General features: G+C 42.8%; 1 protein-coding gene across 8 annotated transcripts in view; it reads left to right on the top strand.

Annotated features, from left to right (window-relative positions):
* Positions 1 to 6,219: 6,219 nt before the first annotated feature.
* The window catches only part of Phf3 (PHD finger protein 3), a 72,168-nt gene continuing 64,277 nt past the window's right edge, over positions 6,220 to 14,110 (top strand). For 6 of the 8 annotated variants that reach the window (XM_039083830.2, XM_039083827.2, XM_006244676.5 and 3 more), the window contains exon 1: positions 6,220 to 6,580. The gene's annotated coding sequence lies outside the window, so the exon portion shown is untranslated. Of the gene's footprint in view, positions 6,581 to 6,632; positions 7,148 to 14,110 lie in introns of those variants that run through there. The other 2 variants (NM_001108791.1, XM_006244673.5) reach the window with 2 other exon arrangements.

Below are 14,110 nucleotides of genomic sequence, written 5' to 3'. Positions count from 1 at the left end.
TAAGGTCAATGCTACTGGCTTTGACTAGCATATTGAGTTTGGAGCCTGCTGTGGTGATGAATGCTTAGCTGAAACCCCAGTTCTCTGGAGGCTGAGAGAGACAGTAGGACAATGTAGTGAAAAAGGCTTTTCATCTTCTGGGCTTGAAAGCCAGACTGACTCCATCCAAGTTGCCATGGAGACCACAGAGACCACAGGAAACTGTGGCTAGTGGACTCTAACATGTTTTAATTGATATATGACTGCTAGATTATAATCTATTCTTCCCCAGATTTCTGACTACATTGACAGCTAAGGTAACTGTAGCTTGACGGCTAGAAAACAGACCTTGCTCCTTACTCTAAGGTGCACTTACTCATTAATAAATTCATTAACCAGCTAAGACTGCCAGATTTTTTTAGAGACTAAACTTTCACAGATGTAATCTGTTACTTCCTTACTTAAATTTAGTTTCCAATGATTAAATGTTTCACATTTCCTCTTCTTGCTATGCCACTGTCCTAACGTTATTTGAGTTCTTAGAAATTTGTCTTACTCTAATAAAATATTCCACTATGCGATCCATCTATATAATCGCAAATTCTTGTTTCTTCTGCTCCACAAAAAGCTCATTTTAAAGACTTCATGTTGTTAACTCAGGTTGTCATCTCTTTTAATAAATTTATAAGCCACAGAAGCCTACTCAGGCCTACCTCTCACGGACCAAACAGACTCCACAAAGATAAGTACATCTACTGATCTATACCCTAAAGTTTCCATTCACTACCTATTCCAGAGGGTGGGATTTCTCTGGGTTTTGAATGTACATCTAAGAAAAAAATTCTTTCTTCCAAACATACTTAATATCTACCTATAATAAATATGTTTGTGTGTTTCAGCATCTTGTCAAGTCCAGGAGCTTACTACATTTAGGATAGCTCCAGAGAAGCAACCTACAGATACTCCAACCTTCTCTCACAGACACAGATGCTTCTACTGGACCTGTCCTTTCTGTGGATAGCCACGGGCAGTTGCATAGACCCTGGACAACAAGGAAACAGCTAACTCCTAAGACTGGACAAACATCCCCAGACCCATTCTTCTAGGTTAACTAGAGACATATTGCCCCAAGGCCAGCAGGAAGTAGCTAAAGATCACGATGACCCTATTTCTGCTTCAACATCACCTCTGATTTTTTTCCCTTTTTAAATTAAACTAAAACAGGGGAATGGTAGCGTTCTGTCTAAGCTCCACCCCACAATTACATGGCAACAGCTAGGTATGCCCGACTCACTATAAAAGGGGCTGCTTGCCCCCTCTTTGCTCTCTTGTTCTTGTTCTTGCCTTCCCTTCCCTCCTCTCCCTCCACATGCTCGTGGTCAGCCTCTCTCTCTCTCTCTCTCTCTCTCTCTCTCTCTCTCTCTCTCTGCCTTTCTCTGCCCCTACTACCCTTTTGATTCCCCTCCCCATGCCCTGAGTAAACTCTATTTCACACTATACCATCATGTGACTGGGACCTCAGGGGGAAGGGATGTGTCAGCATAGGCACTCCCTTCCTCCGCACCTCACTACACCTCTATAGAACGTATGCTCCCTCTCTTTGTCTTTTTATAAACACATCGGTTTTACCACAGCTTCTGGTGGCAGCCTGTATAAAGCGTGTGGAAAAAGGAAGAGTCTGCTCTTTGCTGGCTTGCGCTTGCTCTTTCTGGCCAGTTCATTCCTCCATTATTATACTAGAGCTTTCTTCTTCAGAATTCCTACAGATACTGAAGAGCAGCGGAGACATCCAGACTTGTGGACTGGAGAAACTACTGGCTTCTCAGACTTTTCTTTGGTTACAGATATTGCTGGATTAGCTGGACCACAACCTGAGAGCCATTCTAATAAATTCCATCAATATTTCCCCCCTATATTCATTCTATTAGTTCCGATCCTCTGGAGAACCTAGACTAACATGGTGGCAATATGTACAATTTAGATATCAAATCTTTCACAATTACACACCAATTTTTCTGCTACTTTTTTGACTTTTGAGACACTGAGGATGTTCTAGAAATGATGCAGGCTGAAGAAAAGGTAAGCGCTTGGTTTTTGTGTTAACTAATGTCGTGCCACGCTGCATGGAATTGTTGACTGCTCATCCTTGCTGCTCTTCTGAGTTCCTTCAGGGCAGAAATAACTGTGTCCATTCCTCACATACTTAATGGGATAGATAAACAGGTGAGCAAACTAAGGAAGCTGTGGGTGGGTGGGGAGAGTGACAGAGAGATCGCCTTACCACTGAAGTCTTTAAAGGGTTCCTACAGCTTTCAAAGGCCCGGGGGAGATGGAGTCTTATTTTATTATTTGGTCTAGCCTTTCTAGCTATCCTCTGCTAGTCCTTGGTATCCATTTCTGAATAGGGAGGGCACTTCCTTTTGCCCTATAATCATGCAAAAGGCACACCTGGCTAGTGGAGTTTGGGAGGAAAGTCAGTGTGTGGATGGGAGAAAGCCTGTTAGCATGAGGGCTACAATATTTTGGGTGAGACTTTGATGTTCATAGGTTATCTCACTAAATAGTTCTGGGTAATTTGATTCCTGTCTTCATCTAGTGTTGGAACATAAAAATACTTAACCCTCTTCTAAACTAAGATGACAGTGTGTATCTACAAAATGGTTACTACAGAAAATTTTACCACACAAATGCCGTACTTTTATATTTTAAAACACTTCATTATGTTGATTTATGTTGCTGGGGAGGCATGTGTGCTTTGGCATAGGCGTAGAGGCCAGGGGCCAATTGCAGGAGTTGGTTTTCTTCTATTGTATCAGATCTCAACCTTCAAAAGGAGGTGACCCTTTAACACAGTTCCTCCTGTGGCGGTAACCTCCCCCTCAACATAAAACTGTTTTTCTGTTATTTTATCGCTATAATTTTGCTACTTTAAGAATTATGATGTAAGTAGTTTCAGAGATAGAGGTTTGCCAAAGGTTGTAACCTACAGATTGAGAACCACTGATCTACTATGTGCACCCCAGGGTTTGAACTCAGGTGGTCAGACTTGGTGCCTTTCCTGCTGAGTTATCAGTAGCCAGCTCCAAATGCCTAGTTCTCTACATGCTCATTTTGGGCAACTCAAAAAAATTTCCCGCTTTTACCACTTGACTGAACTGACATTGTAGAGACCAGTGTTTCAGAGAAGGCAAAAGCTTTTCATATCAAACTTGTGTTTTAAAGATTTTATGTGCCTCTGTGTGGGTGTGTATATATAAAAACAGTTGCCCAGAAGAGGGTGTTGGAATTCTGGAACTGGAATTATAGGTAGTTGTGGCTGCCTGCTGTATGTGTGTGTGTGCTGGGAATTGAACTCCTGTTCTCTTCTGGAAGAACAGCAGATGGTTTTACCCACTAGTGCATCTCTCCAGCTCTCAAAAGACTTCTTAAAAAAAAGAGTTGAGTCCTAATAATGAGGGAACATCCTAAGTAACACTGCTGGGTGTGAAGGTATAACGTCTGAACCTTCTCTGATCTGACCTTTTGAATAGTTCTGAGTGATGGATACACCCAGGTGCAGGGACACATTAGAAGGTGCCAGCTGTTGCCCCAGAGAGAGTGTCCAGTGCCACAAGGTCAGCTGAGACTACAGGATCTAGCATTTGTGACATGATGCTTCTGTGTTATGGCACCAAGATATTGGAAAATTGACACCCGTGTTCTGAGTCCCCAACCTTGCCTAGCCTCCTTGTGTACCAAGAACCCCCTCTGTCCTAAGTGTGCCTTGGACAGAGGTCAGTAACACGGGGTCACTCTAGAATGAGAGCCTCAATGTCTGGACGACCAACAGGGATCACAACCACAAACTGTGGTGCAAAACTCTGGCCCCCAGAGGCCTCAGGGATCTCCAGAATTTAGAATAGGACACCAAATAGGGCAGCCAACAGGGAGGACAGGACACCAAACAGACAGCCAACAGGGACTTGTAGGGACTTGTTCCATCATGGCAACAATGGTGTTTCAGACAAACAGAACTTTCTTTTGCCTAAGGCTGGGCAAGCCCAGTCCCCTGTCTGTTGCTCAGCTGCTCAAGAAACAGCAGATGAGCCCCCAGGGCTGTCTAGGTTGGCGATCAAGACTGACATTTGTATTATATACTGTCTTCCTTGACTTTAGTTTAGGTGGATTTTACTTTGCAAGATCCAAATTGTGCCATTTCCCCCATAATTTTCAGTTGACTATAAACACACATTAGTTTTGTGATTTCCTCAACTAAATTCATTTCTCAAGTTGGACTTTTAATGCTATCAGTATTATCTGATTTTTGCCATTAAGTGTTTAAAAGAACCTAGGCAGTTATAACCATTCCCAGGGCTTCTTTTTCTTGTAACCCATGACATAGGTAAAGGACATAATACTCGTACAAAAGAAGAAATGCCTAGTAGTAGACAAATGTGGATGTGGGTACTTGATGGGGGGTGGGGGGGGAGATACAAATACTACGCTTATATCAAATATGCTGGTTTTTTTTTTTTTTTTTGTTTTTGTTTTTTGTTTTTTTCTTTTTTTCGGAGCTGGGGACCGAACCCAGGGCTTTGCGGTTGCTAGGCAAGCGCTCTACCACTGAGCTAAATCCCCAACTCTGCTGGGGTTTTTTTTGTTGTTTTGTTTTTTGATCAGAAATCTTTGATGAGTGAATGTGACAGCGGGCGCTATGACTTGGTATTTTTATCTTCATTTTGTGTTTAGTTCTAAATTTCCCAAGAGGTCTCTAAAGACATGTTTTTGTATATTCTTAAATCTTACTTCCCCCTCTCCCTTTACATGAAGAGTTAGGATATTTTACTTTTTGCAATTGTTTTCCAAACAACTCAAGTCAAAGTTTCTGATTATTCATTTCTATTTTTTTTCTTAAACACACACACACACAGACAGACACACATACACACACAAAGCCTTTTAAAAGACTGTGAAACAAAGACACGAGGTTTAGACTTACTGCAGGGAATGGCATTCTAGGACTCCACCCCACTCAGGAAATCTCAAACCTCTTTGTAGACCTGTTTGCTGTGAGCCGTAAATTTAACAGAAGACAGGGAAAGTAAAGAGCTCGTCAACACAGGTCTGTGGCTTGTTCTACCTCCTGCGGATCTTACTATGCAAAGTATACTCGGTGTGAGGTTTAACTTAACAAAGGTGTTAAAAGGAAGAGTTCAGGCCTCAGGGTAAGGTGCTGACAACATTGTAATTGTCTTTGCAGTCTGAAGACACAATCCTGCTCTTTAAGGGGCTCATTTTGGTTACCCTGACTGACTGGCAACAGTTAAACCATAACAACACTTAACTGAAGGCTGGGGTGGGGTAAACAAACTGCTGAGAACTCTCAGTATTTGCTCTCTGGATTTTTACAAGCTATTGAAGGACTGATCTCCAGGGGTCTTTATAGTTGTAGCTATTGATACCTTGGAAACCTAAGAAGAACCATTTAAGAGATAATAAAAAGTAGGGGTTGGGGATTTAGCTCAGTGGTAGAGTGTTTGCCTAGCAAGCACAAGGCCCTGCGTTCGGTCCCCAGCTCCGAAAAAAGAAAAGAAAAAAAAAAGAGATAATAAAAAGTAACCCTAAAGTGCTATTGCCTGCCACAAACGCTATGAAAGATCCTGCTACAAAATAATCAAGACTGTTTGAAAACTTTTTAAGTGTATTTAACCGGTTCTCTGCAAGGTGACAAGAAACTTTGACACGCGTTGTCATCAGAGGAATAAGGGATCTCTGGAAGGCAACGTGGAGCTGGGGTCGTCCAAGGACTGCAGATCATATTTTGAAGACTGCTTACCAAGAATATTTTTTGGTATCCAGGAATGTTTCTTTTTTTAGAGACAGGGTGTGTCACTATGTAGCCTTGGCTGGCCTAGAACTAACTCTAGAAGATCCGATTGCCTCTGCCTCCAGCGCTGTGATGAACCACGCCTATCCCCCCCCCCCCCCGGCCAGGAACTGGATTCTTGAATGGGAGTTCTCAGATGGTCCTAGCTAATCGGCTGCAGGGTGGGGCAACACCACCCCAAACTTTCAGGCCCAACGGTTCCATTTTCACCTGGCACCCAGAAAGTACAAGCATTAGGCGGGGAAACGGGTCCGCTCTGCCTAGTCGGTTTTTTCTTCTACTCCAAGCTGCCACCAGCATGAGTTACTAGCTCGGCGGCAGAGGCCTGGCAGAGGCTCCGGGGCGGCTGCGCGCAGGCCCTATCGCGCAGGCGCAGCGCACGCTGCCCCTGCCCCGGGAACGGTAAACAGTGGTGTCACGTGACGCGGCCCCGCTCTTGCTCCCGCGCTGTCGCCGCGGTCGCACGCCGATGGCTGCGGGCTCTCGCGGCGCCGCACAAGCTCCACGAGGCGAGCGACCCCCGGGCTCAGGGAAGCAGCGACTGCAGCTCGGACGGGGAGGGCGGAGCGCAGGCAGGCCGTAGTGTCGTCACCACGGCGGCGCGGGCCGAGGAGCCCCGAGCCGAGGCAGCAACGCCGACGCCCTGCGCGCACCCCCTCCGCGGCCCCCTCCTCCGCGGCCCCGCGGCCTCCATCTTCCTCTAGCTGCCGGTGGCAGCGCTCGTCTGCGGAGCGGGTGAGTGGCGGCGCCCGCCGCGACGGGCACTTGGTGGCCTCCCTTCCCCCACGCGGGCGGCCCGGGTCCTCTCCCCGCACTCCCACCTCGCGCAGCGGCCGCCCGATCCTCCGGGGTCGTTCGGCCTCCCCGGCTCGCCCCGCCCCGCCCCGGCCTGCCCCACCGTTTGGACCGCGAGCCCGGAGCGGCGGTGGCGGCGCGGCCTCCGCGCGATCGCCGGGCCTCGCTTCTCGCCCGCGAGCGTGCCCGGTCTCCGCCGCCGCCGCCGCGCGGGCAGGCGGCGCGGGCCACGCCGGGTTCCAAGGCCCTGGGGTCCCGGCACGGTGGCCGCAGCCAGCTCGGGAAGCCTGGCACCCGGCCTGGGTCCCTGCCAAGGCCGACCCGCGCCCAAGGCCGGTCCCGGGCCCCGCATCGGGGACGCCTGAGGCTGCGGATCTCCGGGGATCGCGCGCTTTTGTGCTGGGGACCAGGACAGTGGGCCGGCTCCTTTTGCCCAGTTTGAAATGGGAAGCCTAGGAGTCCTGCTTGCGGACGGGACGTGTAATTTAAAGAACCACTAGTCGATAAGTACGTGTTAATGGTGCTAAATAACTGATCATCTGACACCGGGCGGGGGTGGGGGACCCAGGGAGAGGAGAGAGTGTTGTAGCACCGTCCAGCGGGAGACTCTGTCCCCTAGATGCCCCTTCTCCCTGTCTCTGGGTAGCTAAATGACATTTCCTAGTTGTTACAATTCGAATGTGTGTTTATGATTGCTGTTCAGTAGCCATTAGTAGAGCGCGGTTGGGTTTGAGGCAGGTGGCAGTGTTTTAATGTCTGTCCAATGTTAATCTTCATTCTTCGGACAGGTCTTTTAAAAAAGGATAGAACAATCTCGACTTGTCCCACGTTATGAATTTTACTATCTTACTTTATGCTAAAAACAACAACAACAACAACAACAACAACAAGAACAACCCCCACCAAACCACACTAACCTGATCGCAGCAAATTATATCGCTCTATTTAGTTCGTATTTCGCCATCAAACTTTGTCTTGTGTTTTCAATTTCCAAACCAACATCTCGGTACCTGCCTTTTTAAAAATTCTTGTGCTTGGTATTTTGAAAATGTAGATGGTGTTTAGTTGTTAAAAGAGATAGATGAAAGAATCAGGAAGTGTTCTGTTACAGCGTCCTTATGTTTTTAATTTATAGTGCTATTTCAGAGCACAGAAGATGTTGAGAGAAAAACAAGTTATTTCAAACAGTAAACCTTAGCATGTGACATGCTTAGATGGTAGTTTTTCTTCCCACTGTTGTCTTTGCCCGCCATTTACATTCATAATGATTCTTCCCCCACATCCTCATTCCCATGGCCACTTACCTGAACGTGAGTTTTTTTCAATGACAACAGAATTGAAGCAGGACCTTGAACAGTCTTTGTGCTGATGAAACCACACAGTCAGATGCGTATTAGCAATAGAAAGACTTGTTGCACAGGCAAAATAGGCCATTTAAAAAGAGTTAAGACCAGAAATGTTAAGCTTTATTTTATAGTTGTACCAGTGACCTGTCAAGAGGACAAACGGCTCAGTGGTAGGGCTGGAGTTTCTCCTGTTCTTTGTACACTTTATTGGTGTTTCTTGAAGAGCATGCATGGTGGAATTTGTTAGAGTGCTCATGCTTCCTAGTGGAAGAACAGTGCGCTTATCCATTGTACCAAACTAGATATGTATGGGTAAGCTTCTGAGGTAAACTTGTATGCTGCATGTTTTATGTCTGGCCTATAAATGTAGGTGGGAATTAAGGCAGATTGCGAATTTCAGGATAAAGAAATTGAAACTATTTTAACCAAAGCTCCATTATTAAAAAGCTAACTTAAATTCTGTTTTGGAATCAGCAAAGAAAAGTTTGAGCTTTTGATCTATATATTATTGGCAAAAGATAGAAGGCAGCAAGTGACAATTTGCTATCCAATCAAAATCATATTAAGAGTTGAGATTTTGGAGAATTGTGCATAAACACAGGCATATACACAGGGAGACAAAGACACACAGACATGCACGTATGCACAAATGTACACATTGAATTTGATGTGAGAAATTTTGAAAGCATTATTTTGGCGGGCTCCCCTGTGAGCCTTTATCATCGTGAAGAGCAGCTCCCTTAGTCCAGGGGGAAAGAAACTTGCAAAAAAGAAACTACCTAGCCTTGGCTGACCTGACATACAGTGTATAGAGAATGGTGGTCCCAAACTTAGATATCTGCCTGTATTGGTGGGTACCTCCAGGCCTCAGGAATTACATTTGCATTGTGAAGAAGGGCTCAAAGGAAAACAGTTGAGATTTAAATATTGCCAGAAGTTTTCATCTGTCGCTATAATCAAATATATCAGACAGTTTTGAATGGCGTGGTAGATGCTATGGACAGGCTAAGCATAGTACTGTAATTTGAATTTATGGGGGTGGACATGTGAAACCAAAAAGTAGGAAGAAAATGCATTTGGAGCTTTTGTTGGGGAGTTTACCTTCCCGCCAAACAACGTATGCATATGCATTGAGTGTAGCCATATTATTTTTATGTGTATAGCATGGCTAGGTACATACTTCCTGCTTTATTTTGAAAGAAAAATGAGGTATTATTTAGCAGTTTACAGATTTTATTGTGTTATTAAAGTTATAAAAACAATGTTATGTAAGGAGAGTGCATAAAATAAAATTTAGAAGTGCTGCCTCAGAAATCATGCTGCCTGTATTGTATTTTGAGGGTATTGGGTAAGTGAGCTTTAGACAATTACATAACCATTTGAGTTTGAATTGCTCTTCTGTAGAAGAGACATAGTAATCACACCCACTTTGCAGGCTCTGATGCTCACTCAGTAAGTGCTAAGTGCGGTTGGTCTGGCTGCTAGTACCCATTCTATGATGGTACTTCTGCACATAATTCAAAGTTCTACTGCTGTTGAATGCTGCCGAAAATACAATGAGCATAAAGTTTGAAAAGAACTTTTCCTTTTACTATGTCTGACTGATCCAGTTCTGATTTTGCCAGTTCAGCTTCTGCCTGCTAGTTCTTTCTCTAAGTTCATAGGTCTGCTTTAGTCTTTGGTGTCCTCATGGGCAGGATGCCATTTATGTATTTTTACTGGATAAACCCACATAGACTTGATGATCTGGTTTGCCTTTATGCAGTTTGCTGGTAGATTCTAACTCATATAAGTGGGACAGAATTCGAGCAGTCACTTACTTGAAGGATCGTTCCTAAGTACTTCAGTTTTCTTTGGCTATCCTAGAAGGATAATCCAGTATTTATTGTTTTTTTAAAAATTTAAAATAATGTAAATTTGTATGGGTGCTTGGCATGCGTGGATGTCTGTGCACATGTGTGCCTGCTACCCACAAAGGCCAAAAGAGAGCCTCAGTTCCCCTGGGAATTGAGTTACAGTTCTAAGCAAGGATGTGGGTGCTGGGAATCGGACCTGGGTCCTGTGGAAGAGCAGCCAGTGCTCTTAACTTCTGAACCGTCTCTCCAGTCCTTATCCATAATGTCTTTATAGCAGCTGTTGAGAAATGACCTTGGCAAGTGAGTTTAACACTGTTCTACTGCTCACACCGGAGACCGGGTAGCCCTTTCCTATAGATTGATAACAGTAGTTTCTGCCTGATAGTGTGATCGCGAGAACTAGATTAGCACAGTGCTATGGCGTTCTTCTTCCAGCACCAGTAGTAAATATTCAGCAAACTTAATCTTACAAAACTCTGTAGGGTAAGGAAGTGTATTAAGTCTTGAATGAGCTATTTCTCAGGGTTCAGCTTTTAGCTCTGTTGCTTACTCTAGCAAGCAGTTTTATCTTTGCTAATCAATTTTTAAAAATTGGGATTATAATATAAAGTTGTTAAATAAATGTCTTTAGAGAAGCATATTGTTGGCCTCCAGCTCCTCGAAGTGTGGACTTGAGTGCATTATAGTGTATTTATTAGATATTGGGGTGCCCTTCCCAACTGTGGTGACAGTAAATGTATCTGAGCATGCCCAGACGTTCTGTGGTGGGAAGAATCACCTCCAAGTAAGAATAAGCTGTTCCTGATGACCGATACCTGGAAGCAGAGGCAGAAGTGTTAACTGAGGTCATCCTGGGCTTCAAGTGCTATGCTCAAAGTGTGGGCAGAGGGATGAGGCCTGTGCAGCTTGGCATTAAATTAGAATATATTAATTACGTTTAATGTTCTACTGCTAATACCATTGTACTTTTTCTACAGCTGCAGTTAGAAATTTGTTCTTGCATGCCTGATCAAACTGTTTGATTTCAAGTTTAAATTTAAATAGTTAAAACTATTATGTCAGAGTTGGAACGCATCAAGTCTGACCCCTCCTAGGGCTTTGGTTTATTTTAGGGCTTTGCCTGGATTTCCCTTATATAGAATTGATCACTACTTCCTTTTAGGTTTGCAGTAAAATGTTATTTTAAAGACCTTCACTAGCATACATGTAAAATGCTCCTTTCCACTTAGTATTACTATGTTTAAATTTTTCATAAGTTTATTATTAATGCCCTAGTGTTTTAGTTATTTTTCTGTTGCTGTGACAAAACACCTTGACCACGGCAACTTACTTATAACAGAAAGTGTTTGACTAGTTGTATGAGTCCATGATGGCAGGAAAAGACATGGCTGCAGTGGCCCTGAGAGGTGACAGCTGATCCAAAAGCTGGAGGCAGGAAAGGGGCTGGAGAGTGAGAGAGCTGAGTGACCTGGAAGGACTTGAGCTTTTGAAATCTCAGCTCCCACTTCCAGTGACCCCTCCTTCAACAAGTCCACACCTAATCATTCCCTAACAGAGCACCAAGTATTCAAACACACCACTCAGTAGGGGCCATTCTCATTTAAACAGCCAGCTACATTATGGATACTTTTTGTTTCTTCAAGTCACCTCTTACATGTGTGCAAGCACACATGCAGTCTGCATGAGACAATTGAAGCTCATTGCATAGCCCCAATCTCTCTCTCTCTCTCTCTCTCTCTCTCTCTCTCTCTCTCTCTATTTATTTAAGGGGGTCTCTTCCCAGACTGGCTAGGTAAACTCTACTCTCCTACTTCTTTCTCTTCAGTGCTGAAATTAGTCATGTTCCCACACCCAGCTCTTATCTCTTAACTTTGACACTGGTGTGGATTTATTGAAAGGCCTTGAAAAAAGTAATAGAGGATGAAGTATATTGTACATAGGTTTGCTTTAGAGATTTCTGTTTGAGACTTTTGATAGATATATTTTGTATTGGGATAGAACTCAACCATTGACCTGTACTTCCAAACAGAGTCTCACTGAGTTGCCTGGTTAGGCCTTGAACACAAATGTATTCTGTAATCCAGGCAGGCCTTGGCTTTGAAATTATCCAGCATCTTCCTGCCTGCCTGCCTGCCAAAGTAGGTGGGGTTAAAGGCCTGAGCCAATATGCCCAGCAAGGCATTAAAAATGAAGTCTTAAAGTCAGTTTTTAAAAGTAAGTTTTTGATACTTTGTAATTTTTTTTACCTATTCTGTAAATACCAGAAACAGAGAATAACATATTTAGATTTTATTTAATGTAATCTAAATTTAACGGCAGTCAGTCTGTTCTCAGAGTACTTTAAAATTGGTAGTGTCTTTGGATTTAGATTAAATTTTACTTACTTCATTAGTACTTATGTTTTTAATTATGTTACTAATTGTAATTAGCAGCATTTTTCTTCTTTTTGATCGACCCTCTGAGCCCTTAGAATTCAGTTCAGGTATTGTCCACCTACCACCTGAGGTTTCACCTGCGGTTCTATTAGCAGCCCTCCAATATGATAGCTTATTGATACTTAAATTTTATTATATTTGTCTGTAATCTGGTTTGGATTATGAGTTCCTTAAGTTTGAGACAGCGCTTTCCTTTCCTTCGTTGCAGATGGTCAGTAATAAATCTGTGTGAGTGAGTGAGTGAATTAAGATTATCCAATTCTGTGACAACTATGTGTATTCTATTGTTTGTAAATAATTGATGTGACGCTGAACCCAAGAAATAATTTCAGATTTTAGCATGTATAGTCTCAATTTATTGGTGATATAATTGTGTGCATCCCATGAGCCATTTTAAAAGATGGTAGATTGTGCGTTTTGCTCAAAATACCAATTAAAGGAAGTATTTAAGTAAAATTTTGGTGTAAGACAGATTTATTTGTATTAAGCAGCTATATATAATTACTAAAGATTCTGAAAATACCTTTTTTTTTTTTTTAATAAGACCTACCTTTCTTTACATTACTTGCTATTCCGGTGTTCTCTTTTGTTTTAAACTGGTCTTATTTTGGAGTACTTTTAGATTTATAGACAGGCCGCAAAGCAGGCTGAGAGTCCTACATACCCTGAATATAGCTTTAATACATGTCCCTGATCACTGCCTTCATATATAGTATTAGTTAGTGCCTCTCAGAGCAAACAGAAGGAAGCCTCTTAACTGAAGTTCACACTTGATTCAGATTTTACTTGCTTTTCCAGAACTGTACCTTTTCTGTTCCCTTGTTAGTCCACTTTGCACACAGATTAATGTGTCTATTTTAAGTTAGTTAATATTTCCTATTTAGCAGGAATTATTTTTTAAAGTACACTTTATATTTTGTGTCAGTCTTTGGCTGCTCATGGAGATCACCATCTCCCTGGAGCTTGCTGGACATGGGTGCTGGGAACTTCTGCAAGAGCAGCACATGCTTTGGCCACACCCTAAAAGCTAGCTCTTCAGCCCTAGCATGAGTTATTTTTTTTAATTTATTTATTTATTTATTTTTTTAAGATTTATTCATTTATTATATATGAGTACACTGTAGCTGTCTTCAGACACCAGAAGAGGGGATTGGATCTCCTTACAGATGGTTGTGAGCCACCATGTGGTTGCTGGGAATTGAACTCAGGACCTCTGGAAGAACAGTCGGGTGCTCTTAACCACTGAGCCATCTCTCCAGCCCAGCATGAGTTATTTTTGATATTAAGCACTTAATATCTGAAACCAATTTTTTTATACGTGTGATAAATGTTATTTTCAACATAGCTTGAATGTTGGATGGCTGTCCACTGTTTTTGCTATTTTTTCCTTTATTGTGTGCAAATCTAATAGTACCCACTTCAAAAAGTAGCCTCATTACTTTATATCAGTTTCCCTTAAAATATGTCCCATAAAGTACTAGTATTGTGATTTGTTTTATGGAAATTGTGGTTTTTTGATCCATAAATTGGGGATCTTTTTGTTTTCTGTCTTAAAAGATTTTCATCTGACTGGTCTGCCAAGGTGTCTCATGCAGTTGTAGCTGCATTTTAAACATTTGATGAAAAAAGAAAAAATATTGTTAAAGAAATGCCACCTTATTATAAACGCGCTCTTTCCCAGCTTTGGACTATAGGATCTTGATAGTCCTTTCTAAATCTAGTGAAACATAAAGGCATACAGTTTTGGTTGAAGAACCAAACTGGGAAATTTGGCCTATCTTAAGGAGTTTAATGTGCTTAATCTTTCTGTATATCTGTCTGTCTTTCTGTCTC

Source organism: Rattus norvegicus, chromosome 9 (assembly GCF_036323735.1).
Source record: "Rattus norvegicus strain BN/NHsdMcwi chromosome 9, GRCr8, whole genome shotgun sequence".
NCBI classification, from domain to species: Eukaryota; Metazoa; Chordata; class Mammalia; order Rodentia; family Muridae; genus Rattus; species Rattus norvegicus.
Note: the sequence above shows the minus strand (reverse complement) of the source record. Positions and strands in the feature narration are given on the sequence as shown.